The sequence below is a fragment of the Tursiops truncatus genome, chromosome 2 (genome assembly GCF_011762595.2).
Source record: "Tursiops truncatus isolate mTurTru1 chromosome 2, mTurTru1.mat.Y, whole genome shotgun sequence".
Lineage (NCBI taxonomy): Eukaryota > Metazoa > Chordata > Mammalia > Artiodactyla > Delphinidae > Tursiops > Tursiops truncatus.
The window spans coordinates 48,907,079-48,921,463 of record NC_047035.1 but is presented as its reverse complement, the minus strand read 5'-3'; the positions used below and the strand labels follow the sequence as shown (position 1 = coordinate 48,921,463).

General features: G+C 38.5%; 1 protein-coding gene across 8 annotated transcripts in view; it reads left to right on the top strand.

Moving 5' to 3' along the window:
- FRMD6 (FERM domain containing 6) overlaps positions 1 to 14,385 on the top strand; it is a 259,327-nt gene that overhangs the window by 151,862 nt on the left and 93,080 nt on the right. The window lies entirely within an intron of this gene.

The window sequence follows — 14,385 nt, the reverse complement described above, 5'->3', positions numbered from 1 at the left end:
CAGAGGTGCCCAACATAAATAGGGTGACCATACACTTTACAAGGCAAACCAGGACTGTTTTTTCAGAATGAAAAGGAAATTATTAAAATTTAAACCTGGACCCATATCTTACGTCACTCACAAAAATTAACTTAAAGGCTTAAATGTAAGATCTGAAACCATGGAACTCCTGGAAGAAAACACTGGAACGAAGCTCTTGGACATGGGTCTTGGCAAGGATTTTTTGGATTTGACACCTGAAGCCCAAGCAACAAAATAAAAAATAAACAAGGGGGCTACATCAAACTAAACAGCTTCTGCATAGCCATCAACAAAATGAAAAGACAACCTAAAAATGCAAAAAAAATATTTGCAAACCATATATCTGATAAGGGGTTAATATCCAAAGCATACAAAGAACTCAAAACCCCAAATAACCCAATTTAAAAATAGGGAAAGGACCTGAATAAACATTTCTCCAAAGAAGATCTATGAAAAGTCAACAGGTGCATGAAAAGGTGCTCAACACCACTAGTCATCAGGGAAATGCAAATTAAAGCCACAATGAGATATTACCTCACATCTGTTAGAACGGCCATCATCAAACAGACAAGATATACAAGTGCTGGTGTGGATGTGGAGAAAAGGAAACCCTTGTGCACTGTTGTAAATTGTGCACAATTTACATTGTACAAGGTGCACAATGTAAATTGGTGTAGCCACTATGGAAAACAGCATGGAGGATCCTCAAAAAATTAAAAACAGAACTACCATATATGATTCAGTAATTCTCCTTCTGGGGATATATCTAAAGGTAACAAAAACACTAACTCAAAAAGATATCTGCACCCCTATGTTCATAGTAGCATTATTTACAATAGCCAAGACATAGAAACAACCTAGATGTTCATCGATGTATGAATGGATAAAGAAGTTGTGGTGTATATATATATATACAATGGAATGTTATTCGGCTACAAAAATTGAAGAAATCCTAATATTTGCGACAACGTGGAAGGACCTCGAAGGCATTATGTTAAGTGAAATAAGTTAGAGAAAGACAAATACTGTATGATCTCACTTATATGTGGAACCTGAAAACAACAACAACAAATCAAACTCAGAGAAAAAGAGATCAGCCTTGTGGTCATGGGGAGGGGGAATTGGAGGCAGGTGGTCAAAAGATACAAAGTTCCAGTTATAAGATGAACAAGTTCTAAGAACTGTAATGTGCAACATGATGACTACAGCTAACACTGCTGCCTGTTATATAGAAAAGTTGTTATAAGAAGATACTAAGAGTTCTCATCACAAGGAGACGTATTTTTTTTCCTTGATGGTTTTCTTCCTCCTTTTCTCTTTATTGTAGCTAGAAGAGAAGATGGATGTTAGCTGAACCTATTGTGGTAATTATTTCACAATTTATGTAAATCAAACCATCACGCTGTAAGCCTTAAACTTATACAGCCATGTATGCCAATTATTTCTCAATAAAACTGGAAAAAAATGTAAACAAGAATAACAGGCATAACCTGGGACTTTCTGGCAAACCAGGACGTACATCCAAGTCATTCTCCAGCAGCCTTTTTCAGTGGTACTGCATCTGGGTGAACCATGAGACCAATGAAGCATAAGCTTTGAGTCCCTCACTTGCATTGGTCCCTGTGAGTGCTGGGAGTGGACCGAGCCTGTAGTGTTGCAGGTGTGAAGGGAAAGCCAGACACAATCTGGAAGCATCTCTATGGAAGCAATGCTGGTAACTCCCCTAAAGATATTTTAGGAAACGTCCCAGATCTCCAAGGCTTTGGTTACCTGTTATGATTTCTTTCCTAAGTCATTATTCACTTCTGTACTTAATTTTGCATAATACATAATTTTTTTCTTCAAGAGTATCCCCCTTTCCACCCCTTCACCTCCACCCAAGTTATTTAAGCCTCAGGTTTCATACTTTGTGCTTCGGTGGGGCAGTCTGGGGAGAGAAGTAGGGATCAACATCATCCCACAGGGTGCAAACAGGCTATTTCTTACCCTCACCATGTTTATACTAATGAAATTAGGATAAAATGATCATTAAGGGCAGCTCAAGAGAAGAAAATCAACCTCCCAGCTGGAGCTGAGGGCCATAGCTGATAGCAAAGGGGTAGCAGTAGTCTTGACTCCTAATCCTTAGTTATAGGAAGAAATACAGAAGAAAATGATTTATCGTATATTTGTGAGCTTCAAGTCTTTTTTATAGTCCCCATTAGTAGAGTTATTTCCCGCCCTAGAGCTTCACTCAGAGTCAGTCCCTGACCCAGCTTCTGCTGCTGCCCAACCCCCAGCTCACATAAGCTCTGTTCCTGTTCCAGGGTATTTGCTCCTATTCACAGTACCCTAAAGATTCATCCCAAACCGAGCTTTGGGAGTCCTTCAATCTAATTCTTTCTCTGCACTGACTTATTTTGTGGCTCTGCCATTTTTCATAAGATTCTCAGTTTTCTTGGATGTGCAATGAAAGTAAATAATGCCAGCATCTCCTTGAAAAAAATAGATCAAAATTTAAAATCAGCTGACCTCTATGTGTTAAAGCAACACCTTACGTGCATGGAGTATGAGAAAAGAATAGGTGATTGTTAAAACAACACAAAAATGATCTTGATGGACTTCCTGATCATACTTCAGGAAATGAAGTGAGATACTCTTGTTTTATCACCAGCTGGATACATTGCAGAATCTTTGCCCCAAGGAGTTCAGCATTTTGAACCAGTCTGCCCTCATGTTTCCTGACTGCCAATCAAGGAAATGTCCTTTTGGGCTCCTGAATTCCACAGATCCAAACACTCAAATTGATTAGATTGTGAAAACTAGAGGCTGGCTGGTGACTCTGAAAGCTATAATTCTGCAAACCTCTTAGCCCTCTTCCAGCTCTGTCATCTTTCATATTTTTGCAAAGGTCATGCACATTTTCTCATGCCTCTGGACATGCTGTTTTTCCAGTTAGAACGCCTCTTTACAACTTCTCCATCTGGGCCACTCCTCCTTCCTTCAGAGTTTCCCTAGCTATCACAGTTTCCAGGAAGATTTCCTGAGCACTGCTGCCCTCCGCCCATCACCATTAGCACCTAGCTCCTGATCACATCATAGGGCTCTACACTGCATTTATTATCTGTCTACTCCACTGCACTAGGAGCAATCTGGGTGCAAGGACTGTGTTTACTATAGTTGTAGTAGACAGTCAATAAATGTTGAATAGATGAGCAAATGAATGAAAGCAAGAAGGTATTGTAGATCATTAATAAGGCATGAGCTGTGACTTAGTGGCTCTGGAAATAGATTCAAAGAATTGCCTATGAACCTTATTTTGATGTTTCCCAACTTAAGAGACTGTAGCCCTTTTGGGGAACACCGTATGGGCAAAATATTCACAGATTAGGATAAAAGAAAATTTCAATGGTCTGGGAGAATTTGAGTGATATATAAAAGGGTAACTTGGACTCTCTTTCCTGGCTTTGAATATTGTTGGCCTCCTAAAAGCAAGATGGATTTGTAGGGTGAGTGTGTATGGTGTATTATCCCACGATGGAATATATGTCTCTCCCATTGCTCTGTATTTTTAAAACAGCCTCTGCTAGGCACAGCTTAGCCAGTGAATGCGAGCAGAGTCCGAAGCTGCTTCTGTCCAGCCTCAAGAGCCCTGAGGGATGTTTTTCACTTGCCCTTCTAAACTGCAGCACTGAGATAGCTAAACATCAGCACCAAATATTTTATGCTCAGCAAGTTAGTAAAATGAATTTTTAAGGTCCAGATTAGAGCCAAGGGAGCTTGGGAAAATTTGTCTGGAAGCCTAACTTGCTTTGTTAAAACTCACTCACAGAATTGCTCACCCCAATCTTGCACAAATTAAAAACTGTGTAATTATACACATTGGAAAGTGTTCAAGTTGTCCAGGTAGTAGGAAAATCGTAATGACAATAATTACATTGTATCTAGAAACTATGCTTGAAGACTATAAAGACAGTTAAAGCTGTTTCTCCTGTTTCACTAAAAGATTCCAACATTGTTTGTAATTTTACAACCACGTCATTTACTGCCCACCGTGTCTCCAGCATAGTATGAGCTGTGAAATAGGTATAGGGATACGGAAGTGAAGCAGGGCAGTTTGGGGGCACTTTCATTACCAAAATCAGTACTTGAAACACTTGGTATCATACCTCCAACAATCTGCATAATTAGAATGGGATGAATTTGTCTGTGTTGGGAGAGGTGGTGGTATATTTTTCCCCATTCAGCAGAAACTAATTCAGAAGAAGTTCAGTAATTTCTACTGTTGCATTTTCAGAGAAGAAATGACTGAAACTGAAAACAGAACCCAGAAATTCTGATTTCTAAACCCATATTTGTCCCATGACCTTTCTGGGATTCCCCATACTTTTTTTTTTTTTCCCCCTGAATGATGGCAAAAAATAGACAAAGCTCTACCCATGACAGGAAGCAGTACCTGGATAACTATTCCCTGGACCTGGACTGGAACGTAACTTCTTTAGTGTCATAACGAACTGCCGTAGGATAAATCACTATAGCGTTTGAGTCTTTTTGCTCCCTAGCACAAGCCCCATCACACCAACCAGGTAGGTGTCCTCACTGTTCTGGGATTCGGCATGCTCATTCCTGGTTCCAAGGATGCTCTTCCCTCTCTTCTCTGCTCATCCAAACTGTGTCTTCTTTCAGGTTCAGCGAGGCCTCACGTCATTTGAGGAGGCTCCCCACTATTCTCATCAGCTCATAACTGGGCCCCTGTCTAAACTCCGCTAGCACTTACTGTCTGAATCATTCTTCATAGAACTTCATTCTCTTCTCCTCTCTTTACTGAATTGTGAGCTTCTGGAGAACAAAGTCCATGTCTTACTTTGGAGGATTCTCATTTCCTACACTTGTTAGGCATTAAATAGGCAACTTATAAATGGTTGTTCAAGCAGCCCCCAAAATCATCTAATCCTTAGTGGTACTCCAAGGCTTGATGAAGAATGAGAAAGCATGATGGAAAGCACATGAATTTCGAGTCAGACAGAATTTTTTAATCTCCCTCGGTTCTGTTTTTTTCTTTTTTTCCCCTGTAAACAGGAATAAGAAGACCTAACTTGCCAAGTTGTCAGGATTAGAAATACTGTGAAATGCCAAGTACAGTGCCTTCTATATAGTAGGCTGTCAATAAATGGAAGCTGTTATTGGTTATATACCAAGACCTGGAAAATAATGATTCTATTTTATATTCGTTTGCCAAACAGATGGAAGAGTTTTGAGATTTCTCTTATCGAGGGAAAATAAAAATTATTGAGTAATATTGTTTGAACTCATGATCAGAGAAATCTGTAGGGAAAATGGAAAAGGTTGCGGCATGTTACAGGCTGTGTGAATATTTTTTTTGCTTATCAGCATCAGGTTCAGAACTGGGGTTTTCTGCAGTGAATATAGCAGGAGTCACATCTTCACAATGAAAGGTTTTAAAGCCTATTCCTCTGCAAATCATTCACTCTGTTCTCAGGATTTGTCAGTCTTCTCTGCTACTCTTGCCTGATGTCAGATTAAGAAGATAAACAATTCTGAAACACACCAAAGGGAGATTTTCAAGGAATTTGAGATGCAATGATTTACCTTTAGTCAAGTGACTAGTTTTAATTACTTAAAATATGTGCATATATCCACCGTGTGATAATGTTCTTGACCCATAATCTCCTGTCTTCTCCTCAGTGGAACGGATGCCAAAATGTTTGCATTGAATGTAAACCAAAGTTGCTACTTAATTAGTCCTAATGACCTGGTAACCTGAACACAAATGGTCCTTTTTAGGTGAGTACCCTAAAAGAAGAGAGTCCTGTTCAGGAGAGTCTTACAACCTGGTGAACAATTTATAAAACACTGAAGAGGAGGCCCACGTGGCTCAAGGACAGAAATCTATAGAAACCGACTAGATGCCTATTCTTGAGGGAGTCATATGTCCTTGGCCCCTTGTGGCGTCTCCATTTGTAAAAATGAGGGTGACAATTTTTACAAGATATTATCATGAGGTCTACTTAGATGTATAATGTAGTGACTGAGGACTCTGGCTTTGGGGTCGGAAAGACCTGGACTTGAATCCTGGTTGTACTACCTCTCAACGGCCACTTAGAGCAGAGAACCTCTTTATGTCTTACTTTCCTCATTTGTAAACTTGGGGTAATTATTGTTCCTATCTCATAGGGTCGTTATGAAGATTAAATAAGGTGCGTAGAACATCACAATAACTCAATAATTATTAGCTGTTATTTGCAGAGTACTCTAAGCTTCTTATGGAAAAAAAAAGCCATATAATTCAAAATCCAGACTCTTCAATCGGCAGATAGGTTTGGGAGGGCATTTTTAATTTTAAGTAGATTTAAATAGGCTTCCACTTTAAATAAGTACTGTATGCCAAATTATCTCATATTTTCTGTGTGAAATTCACACAATTTCTGATTTCTTTTATATACCTGTAGAGGTTTTTTATATGCCTGATTATTTTTCATAGGCCTGTAGAATTACAACCATCAAGACTAGGAGTGCATCACTTTCATCTGCGTAACACTGCTCCCTCGTGATCATTTTCCTGTGAAATACTGGAACTGGATGAAGTAAAAGGGAGAATTATTAAATTATCAAGTCCTGAACTAGTCAAACTTCACTATTTTTTGAGATTCTCACCCACATTCACTTCTTCAGTAATGTAAATTGCAAATTAATAATCTTAGCTTCTTAGGTATATGTTTGTGGATGAGACCTAGAAAGGAGTTTGATAAGTAACTGAAAAATAATAATTGGAAGATAGGGTTTTCCTTGGTTTGGACTATTACATACAGGGGTTAAGACAGTTCAGAGGATCTAGCCAGATAGGACACCCTGGTGCACAGATGACCGAGGGACTAATAGATGAAGAAGCACAGCTCAGAGGAAGTTGGAAATCAAAAAGCAGGAGTGGGATAGGGTGGGGCAAAGAGAGACTGCTGGCCAAGATAGGAAGTGGCAGGATGCGCGTATTGGGTGCTGGTTTGCAAAAGGTCAGGCCATGCAGGTGTGTGCTGCCACCTCCGTTCCTGACATCAATGTACAGAAGTAATTCCGGTCTGCTTATCTGCCCTCTGCACCTTCTCTTCTGCGGCTGACATCACCCAATCCTGCTTCCCTCCTCTGCTCACAGCTTACCCAGTTGGGAAGTTGGAGCACTGGGGTTGTTTACTGTTAGAATCAGAGAATAATGAATATGTGAGCTGAAAGACAGATGTGTCCCTATTTCTAAGAATACACCCTGATTATCATATTCGCCACAACCTCTGAATGTTACTTTTGATAAGGAGATCATTTCATGAATTGCATAACAATAAGCATTCTTTTTAAACAGCTTTATTGAAGTATAATTGATATATCATCTATTTTAAATGTACAATGTAATGACTTTTTAATAAATTCAGAGAGTTGTGTAATCATCACCACAATCCAGTTTGAGAACATTTCCAACATCCCCAAAAGATCTCTTATGCTTGTTTTCAATTAATCCTTATTTCCACCCCAACACTAGGTGACCACCAAATATGTCCCTATATATTTCCCTTTTCTAGACATGTGCACGAAAGCATCCAGTATGTCCTTTGCACCTGGTTTCTTTCACTTAGTGTAATGTTTTTGAGTGTTATCCTTGTTTGTAGCAAGCTTCAGTAGTTTGTTTCTTTTTAGTGCTGAATAGTATTCCATTGTCCATGCACAATTGATAGACATTTGAATTGTTTCCAATCTTTTGCTATTATAAATAATGCTGCTATGAACATTCATATATATGTCTTCGTGTAAATATATGTTTTCATTTCTCTTGGGTTGATTCCTAAGAGCAAAATTACTGGTGAGGTTTAACTTCTTAAGAAACTGCCAAATGATTTTTCAAAGTGAAAAATACATTTTACATTCCCACCAGCAATGTAAGAGGGTTCCAGTTTCTCCACATCCTTGTCAACACTTACTATTTTCTGTCTTTTTAATTATACCCATTCAATAGGATCATAAGCATCCTAAAATGACCAGAGGTCATTTACCGACTTGAAACAGGCCCTCTGATGTCTGTACAAACATAAAAGGAATGCTTATTTGCTATTTCTTGTTTTGGCCAAACAAGTAGAATAAGTTCAGACGCATACACACACACCTAGCACTTTATGTGGGCAGGGGTGGAGGCTCAGCACTGACTATCTTCTCCCCCGGGCCAGTGGGCCAGCTGCTGCTCCAACTCCTCCTCTGCTCCAGCAAATTGAAGCAGGTCCCTTTAGGATAATCCTCTCATAGCCCATGGTGTTATTTCAAAGAAAACAAGCAAACAAACAAATTCAGGGAAGTAATTTATTCTTTATTTTCTTCCCCAAATGGTGAGATTGGGTGATAAATAATGCAAGCAGAGGAGAAGAAGAGAAAGCAGAGAACCCAACATTTGTCAACTGCCCCAACACTGGAAATGAGATAAGCATTTTCATATTTTTCACATCATGAAATTTTCATAATCTTTGATATAATTTTATGATCACTATTTCATGGGTGAAGAAGTGAAAGCTCAGAGAGGTGAGGTAGATTGTGTAAGGTCACACAGCGAGTAAAGCTGGGATTCAAGCCCAGGTCAAGTAGTTTCGAGCCAATTTTATTTCAGTATGCCAACTGAGAAGAAATAAATAAGGGAGGAAAATTCTCAGAAACAGGGAGAAAAAAGGTCATGTAAATGTTAACTAGTGAGGAAACATAACAGTGAGATTTACAATGGTCTAAATTATACAGCCAACAATTAGCTTGTGGTGCAGGGCTTCTATTATTTCCACACTTTGGTGCCTATGCATATACAAAGTTCAAACCCTGGGGACTAGGAATCAAACTCGAAGCTTCAGGGAGGAGTGGTATTCCTGCTTATTCGATTTTCTCCCAGCTGAAAAAAGATTGTTCATTCTGAGCACTTGCCCAGGTAGTGCAGAGAAAAACCACAGAGACATTTTTACCACCCAGGGTGAGAAACTGAGAAGTCCCAGAATCAACCTGGTACATTTTTTGACTAACAGTTCTGCTTCCCTCGGGTAAGCGGAACCTTTGCTGATGTCATCACCACCCACCATCACCTGGCATCCCTGAGAGGTGGCGGTCATAGCAGTAGAGAAATAGGGTGGAGCATTTAGAAGAGGTTACTTGGAGGAGCTGTCTCAAAGAAACACATTTACAGATTCCACAGTGGAGGCCTCCTTAATCTCTGTCTTTAGGAATATTTGATTTACGTGTCTCTTACTCCATTTTTTTCCATAAATGTTTATATGGTCATCATGAAAGAAAAAGTGGTAACTCATCTTTAGGATGCCTAGTTTCAGGGGAAATAGCACTGCCTTCTTTAGTTCTTCTAGTCCTTAGAGCATCAAGTTAGGGGTTGTTCATGCTTAGGTTGGGAATGTGGTAAGAGGGACAGGGGACGAGAGATGAGAATATGAGTAATATTCTGTGAAATTACGTTTGCTCTAACAACCAACACAAACTCTAGTATTCGGGGACAATTTGGATTTTTGCCAATTAAGTCTTCAAATTTTAGGGCTTTAAATTAAATCCTGACTCTGGCAGCAAACTTGTTACTCAGCTCATATTACATACTTAATAGCTCTTATTTTTGAATGGGAATAAAAATACCAGTTTACACCACAGGATCTCAGAGTGAGGGGAAAAACTAGCAAAAGTGATTACAAGGTACTTTGCCAGAACCAATGTTTATTGGTGTACCTAATAAAAGTGGTAATAATAGTACAATAGATCAATGCACTTTCCGAACTACGTTCTAAAACATGTTAACAGGTGATCTGTGGTGGGGAAAAAAACCCCAACTCCATAATCAAATATATTTGGGAAACACGGAGTGAAATTTGTGTAACACCAAAAAGACTTTAATATATTAAATGTGCATTACCAGCTTTCAAGAGGAGGATGCTACAGGGGGATTTTCTGAGCTGCTTGAAAAGAGAAACTTTTAATCACAGAAACATTTCGTGAAACATTTTGGGGAAAGATGACACAGAAAATTTGCAATTGCTTTAGGAGTATATTTTCTTGTCCTACCCAAAGGTCACATATCCAGGCAACTCTCCGTTTCACCCGTCTTCTGTCTGATATCTCCAACCAGGACCCAGATTGGTAAACCCATAGAGCATAGAAAGATGTTGAAAGAGGAATGATATCTATGACCCTTTCTAAATCTGAATTATCTTCTAAAAGCCTAGAGAGCCAGCCTGATTGAGACACTGATTAATGGTGGTCTCATGTGAAAAGGGAATTCTTCATTAAAAACAAAAACTAACAAACAAACAAACAACACTAACTTGTGTAATAATAACTACATGCAGTGCATGGAACTTGTTTGGACCTGGATTCTAACAAACAAACTATAAGAAGATGTTTTGGGGATAAGTGGAAAGTTTGGAGGCTAAGGAATTATTATTAGCTGTGTAACCAGATAACTGTATCTGGTTTTCTAAGGACATACACTCAAGTGTTTAGTGTGAAATATCATGATGTTTAGGATTTGCTTTAAAATAATTCAGGGAATTCCCTGGCAGTCCAGTGGCTAGGACTCTGCGCGTTCACTGCCGAGGGGCTTGGTTTCAATCCCTGGCAGGGAACAAAGATCCTGCAAGCTATGTGGGGCAGCCAAAAAACAAACAAAATTTCAAAACATAGAGGAAGCAAATATGGCAAAATATTAATAACTGTTCAATCTAAATAATGGGATATATGGGGATTTTTTTGACAATAGTTTTCTGTCAGTTTGAATTTTTTGATGACAGTGTTTTTTTAAATGAAGATTTATCAGTTCCAGATCTACTAAATCAAACTCTCTGAAGATTGGGCCTGAAAGTCTGCTGTTGTTTCCCTCCTCCTCTCTCTCACTCTCTTTTTTTAAATCATATGTAGTATCAGGGTTTTTTAGGAAAGCTGAGTTGCTAGCTTCCTCCAGACTGTTATAGCCTTTGCATGTTGCCCCATCCTTCACAGCCCAGTACTTGGCAGTGATGTAGGTGTGTAAGGTAGTTTGAATATAGGAGAAAGCCTATCACCCAGATATATAGGGTGAGGCTACAGATGCTAACTGAAACCTCAACCATCTCATTAAACAAGTTTAACATGACTTGTTTTTACTGATTAGTTTTGGTGTTTACTGTTTGTAATATGAACACAGTGGCACATCTTTGAATTAAAAATAAAAAAGTGAATAATTATTTGCCATAATTAGAAGGTAACCATAAAGTTATAATAAAAAAGTATTGTATTTTACAAATACAACATTTTAAAGCAAACAGTATAAATAATAACCCTAATCAATTTCTAACACATTTACCTAAAAATAATTTCCTTAGAGAGAATGGCCACTATGAGTGGTCAGCATAATAAAGTTATATATTATACTTCACGTGCTAAATGACTGTCAACCTTCAGAGGTGACATTTTGATGTATCTTTTAAAAGAACACAGCGATGAACACAGAAATTCAGTACCTGCAGAATCCATGCTATTAAACCATATCAGCTGTACTTTCAAAAAGCCATATTGTCGTACTTTCTAAATGTTACGGTAGAAGGTTTACATAACGGGCCTGAGTGTCATGCTGTGGTGCATACGGTCTGCAGAAAGTAGTCACCAGCATAATTATCCATGTTCTAAGCCATCACATCCATTGAATATGGGTTTGTGAGCTGTGTTCATTTTTCTAAAATATTACATTGAAATGGACTCATAACTGTTCTTTTTAAATGCTTGTCTGTTACCATCTAAAATCATGTGGCATACCACAAGGAGTACCCTTAATACACCTTGGGAAACATCAACCTAATTTAAGAGCAGCAAGATTATATCAGATCCTTTGCTAATAGGAAAGAAAGGGGAGAATGATTCCTAAAGGGGAAGAAGTTACGTCGTAATTATATTTGTATGACCTGTAGCTAGCACAGTGCCTAAAACATAACAGGCATGCAATACATGTCTGAGTAAATTAATGAGTGCTCATCATGTCTCTGAATTATCTCTAGCCCCTACTCTCAAAACCAATTATTTGTCAAGGTAAAGGCTTTTAATCAGAGCTCTTAGCCCATGAAAATTAAATTGCTGAGCCTGGCCCCTTTGTAGGAAATGTAAAACTCATGAAATTCAAGTACTCTTGGGAAATTCAAACAGATTTTCATTTACCAATGTATATAATCGAGGCAAAAATAAATTTAGATAAATTTATTTAAATAATGGATATTAGCTTTTGACATTTCCTAAAACACTGGAAAAGGAAATGGAAAATCCTATCTCACGGATTTGGAGTCAGTTTAGTGTAACTGAAAGAATGCAGACAAAAAGCCCAGGCTCAAATCCTGGCTCTGCTACTAGTTAGCAATGTATAACCTGGTAAAGTCACGTAATCTTTCTGAGCTTCAGTATTCTCATTTATAACATGAAAAGGTGAGATTAAACTATCTATAAGTTTCCTTCCAGCTCTAAAATTCTATTTTCCGATTCTTCTCCCAGAGACTCCTGAGCAGTGCTTGGTATGAAGCTTCAGGTCTTTTCCAGTACTAAGTAGGCAGAGCATGGCATGGTCCAGTGTATGGACCCAGAGCCATTCTGAATTACTTGAGCCCAGGTACTGGCAAACAAAATCATTGGCATATAAGTAAAGGCTCTCAGGTTTTCAATTTTCAAACAAATAAATTCAGAAAACAATTTAAAATGCTCTCATTTCCTTTAATATTTTAAATTTTATCACAAGGCAGTACATTTAGCTGTTAAGGACTACTCTCGGCAATCAGATTGTTTAGGACTGAATCCTAACTTTAGAACTTAGACAAGGATAGATGTGCTACCTAACCTTACCTAATCTTATTTTGGTAGTCATTTTGCAATATATACGTGTATCAAATCATCACACTGTACACCTTAAACTTACACAATGTTATATGTCCATTATATCTCAAAGCTGGGGAGAAAAGATCTTAGGACAAGGGTCTTCTCCCATGACTCAATTACCTCATCTTTTTTAAGTGATTACAAAGAGAAAAACAATGCTATCTACTTCACAGGTTTGTGGGAGGCATAAGAATTAAATGAAAAACAATACTTGCAAAGCACTTAGGAGAATGCCTGACATGTAGTAATCACTCAATAAAGCAGCTACCATTGGTCTTTTCCAAATATCCTTTATCTAGGAAACAACTGTTTTTTCCTACTAAAGAACACAATAAAAGAGTTCATTTGGTGTGTACCTACCCCTTTGCTCTGAGCTACTTACATTTACATCTGCAGAATAAGTGAGGAAGGCAGGCAGGGATCATAGCCTGTCTGCTCCTGGTCACTCCTACCCTAGAGTTCTGTTCCACTCTGCAACCAACTAAATCACTTCAGTCAAGTCATCAAATTTGCCTAAAGTTAACCATCTGTCTAGCTGTGTGCTATTGGCCCATTCTGGGCAGCTCTACAGAAGTTGCCATGTGAAATGCTGACTTGCGTTGAAAATGATGGTTCAGGAAGTCCCTGTCCTGTTTTGCAAGGCCCATGAGATAATGCCTGTGGTTTAAATGCTGCAAAATGCTGTTCAAAATGCTGTCACTTATTATACGTAAGGTCTAATTTGAAGATAAAATCTAAAGGGAAAAGGCCAGAATGTGGGATGTGACCTCTGGAAGGTCTCTCATTATTACAGGGGACTGTGCTCATGTCCCATGGGTCCTGGAGTGGTTGTTTCTCTGTCCTGATTTGGCACAATGAGAGGGATGGCCTGAGGGGGAAGAGGAGAGACCCTGTTCCCCAAGAGGGCTGGGGATGAAAAGATGAAGACACCGTAGGGAAGAAAAGGCCATATTCATTTTGAACTATTTCCTCACATTCATAAACATTTTTAAGTAAACAGTAATTGTATTTTACAATTAAAAAAATAAATGTTTGTTTTTCTTTAAAATTACTGACAGGAAATTTATATGAATATGTCTCCTATTTAAGGGAAAGAATGAACATTTGAATTCACAACCATTAAATCAAAATCCTTTGAAATCTGGTTTTACTCTACAACTGACGTGCCCCCATTTCGTATGTTAATGAATGATGTTAAATGTATGTGTCATTTCTTTATTTTAGAAACATATTTTTTTTTTGGAAGCATAATGCATAAGAGTGATACCACTGGCTGGAAATAGTTGCTGGGGGAAAAAACTGACATCAAGCAAATGGCATGTAATCAGCCAGAACAGTACAATTAGCAATAACATTTTGCCCAACCGCACACACTTGCAGTGCCCGGTATCTAAAAACAAGCTTCAAGGGAATGGAGAACAGGGAAAACATTCTTTCCTTGTTAATTAGCATAAGTCACAAAGCTAGAGG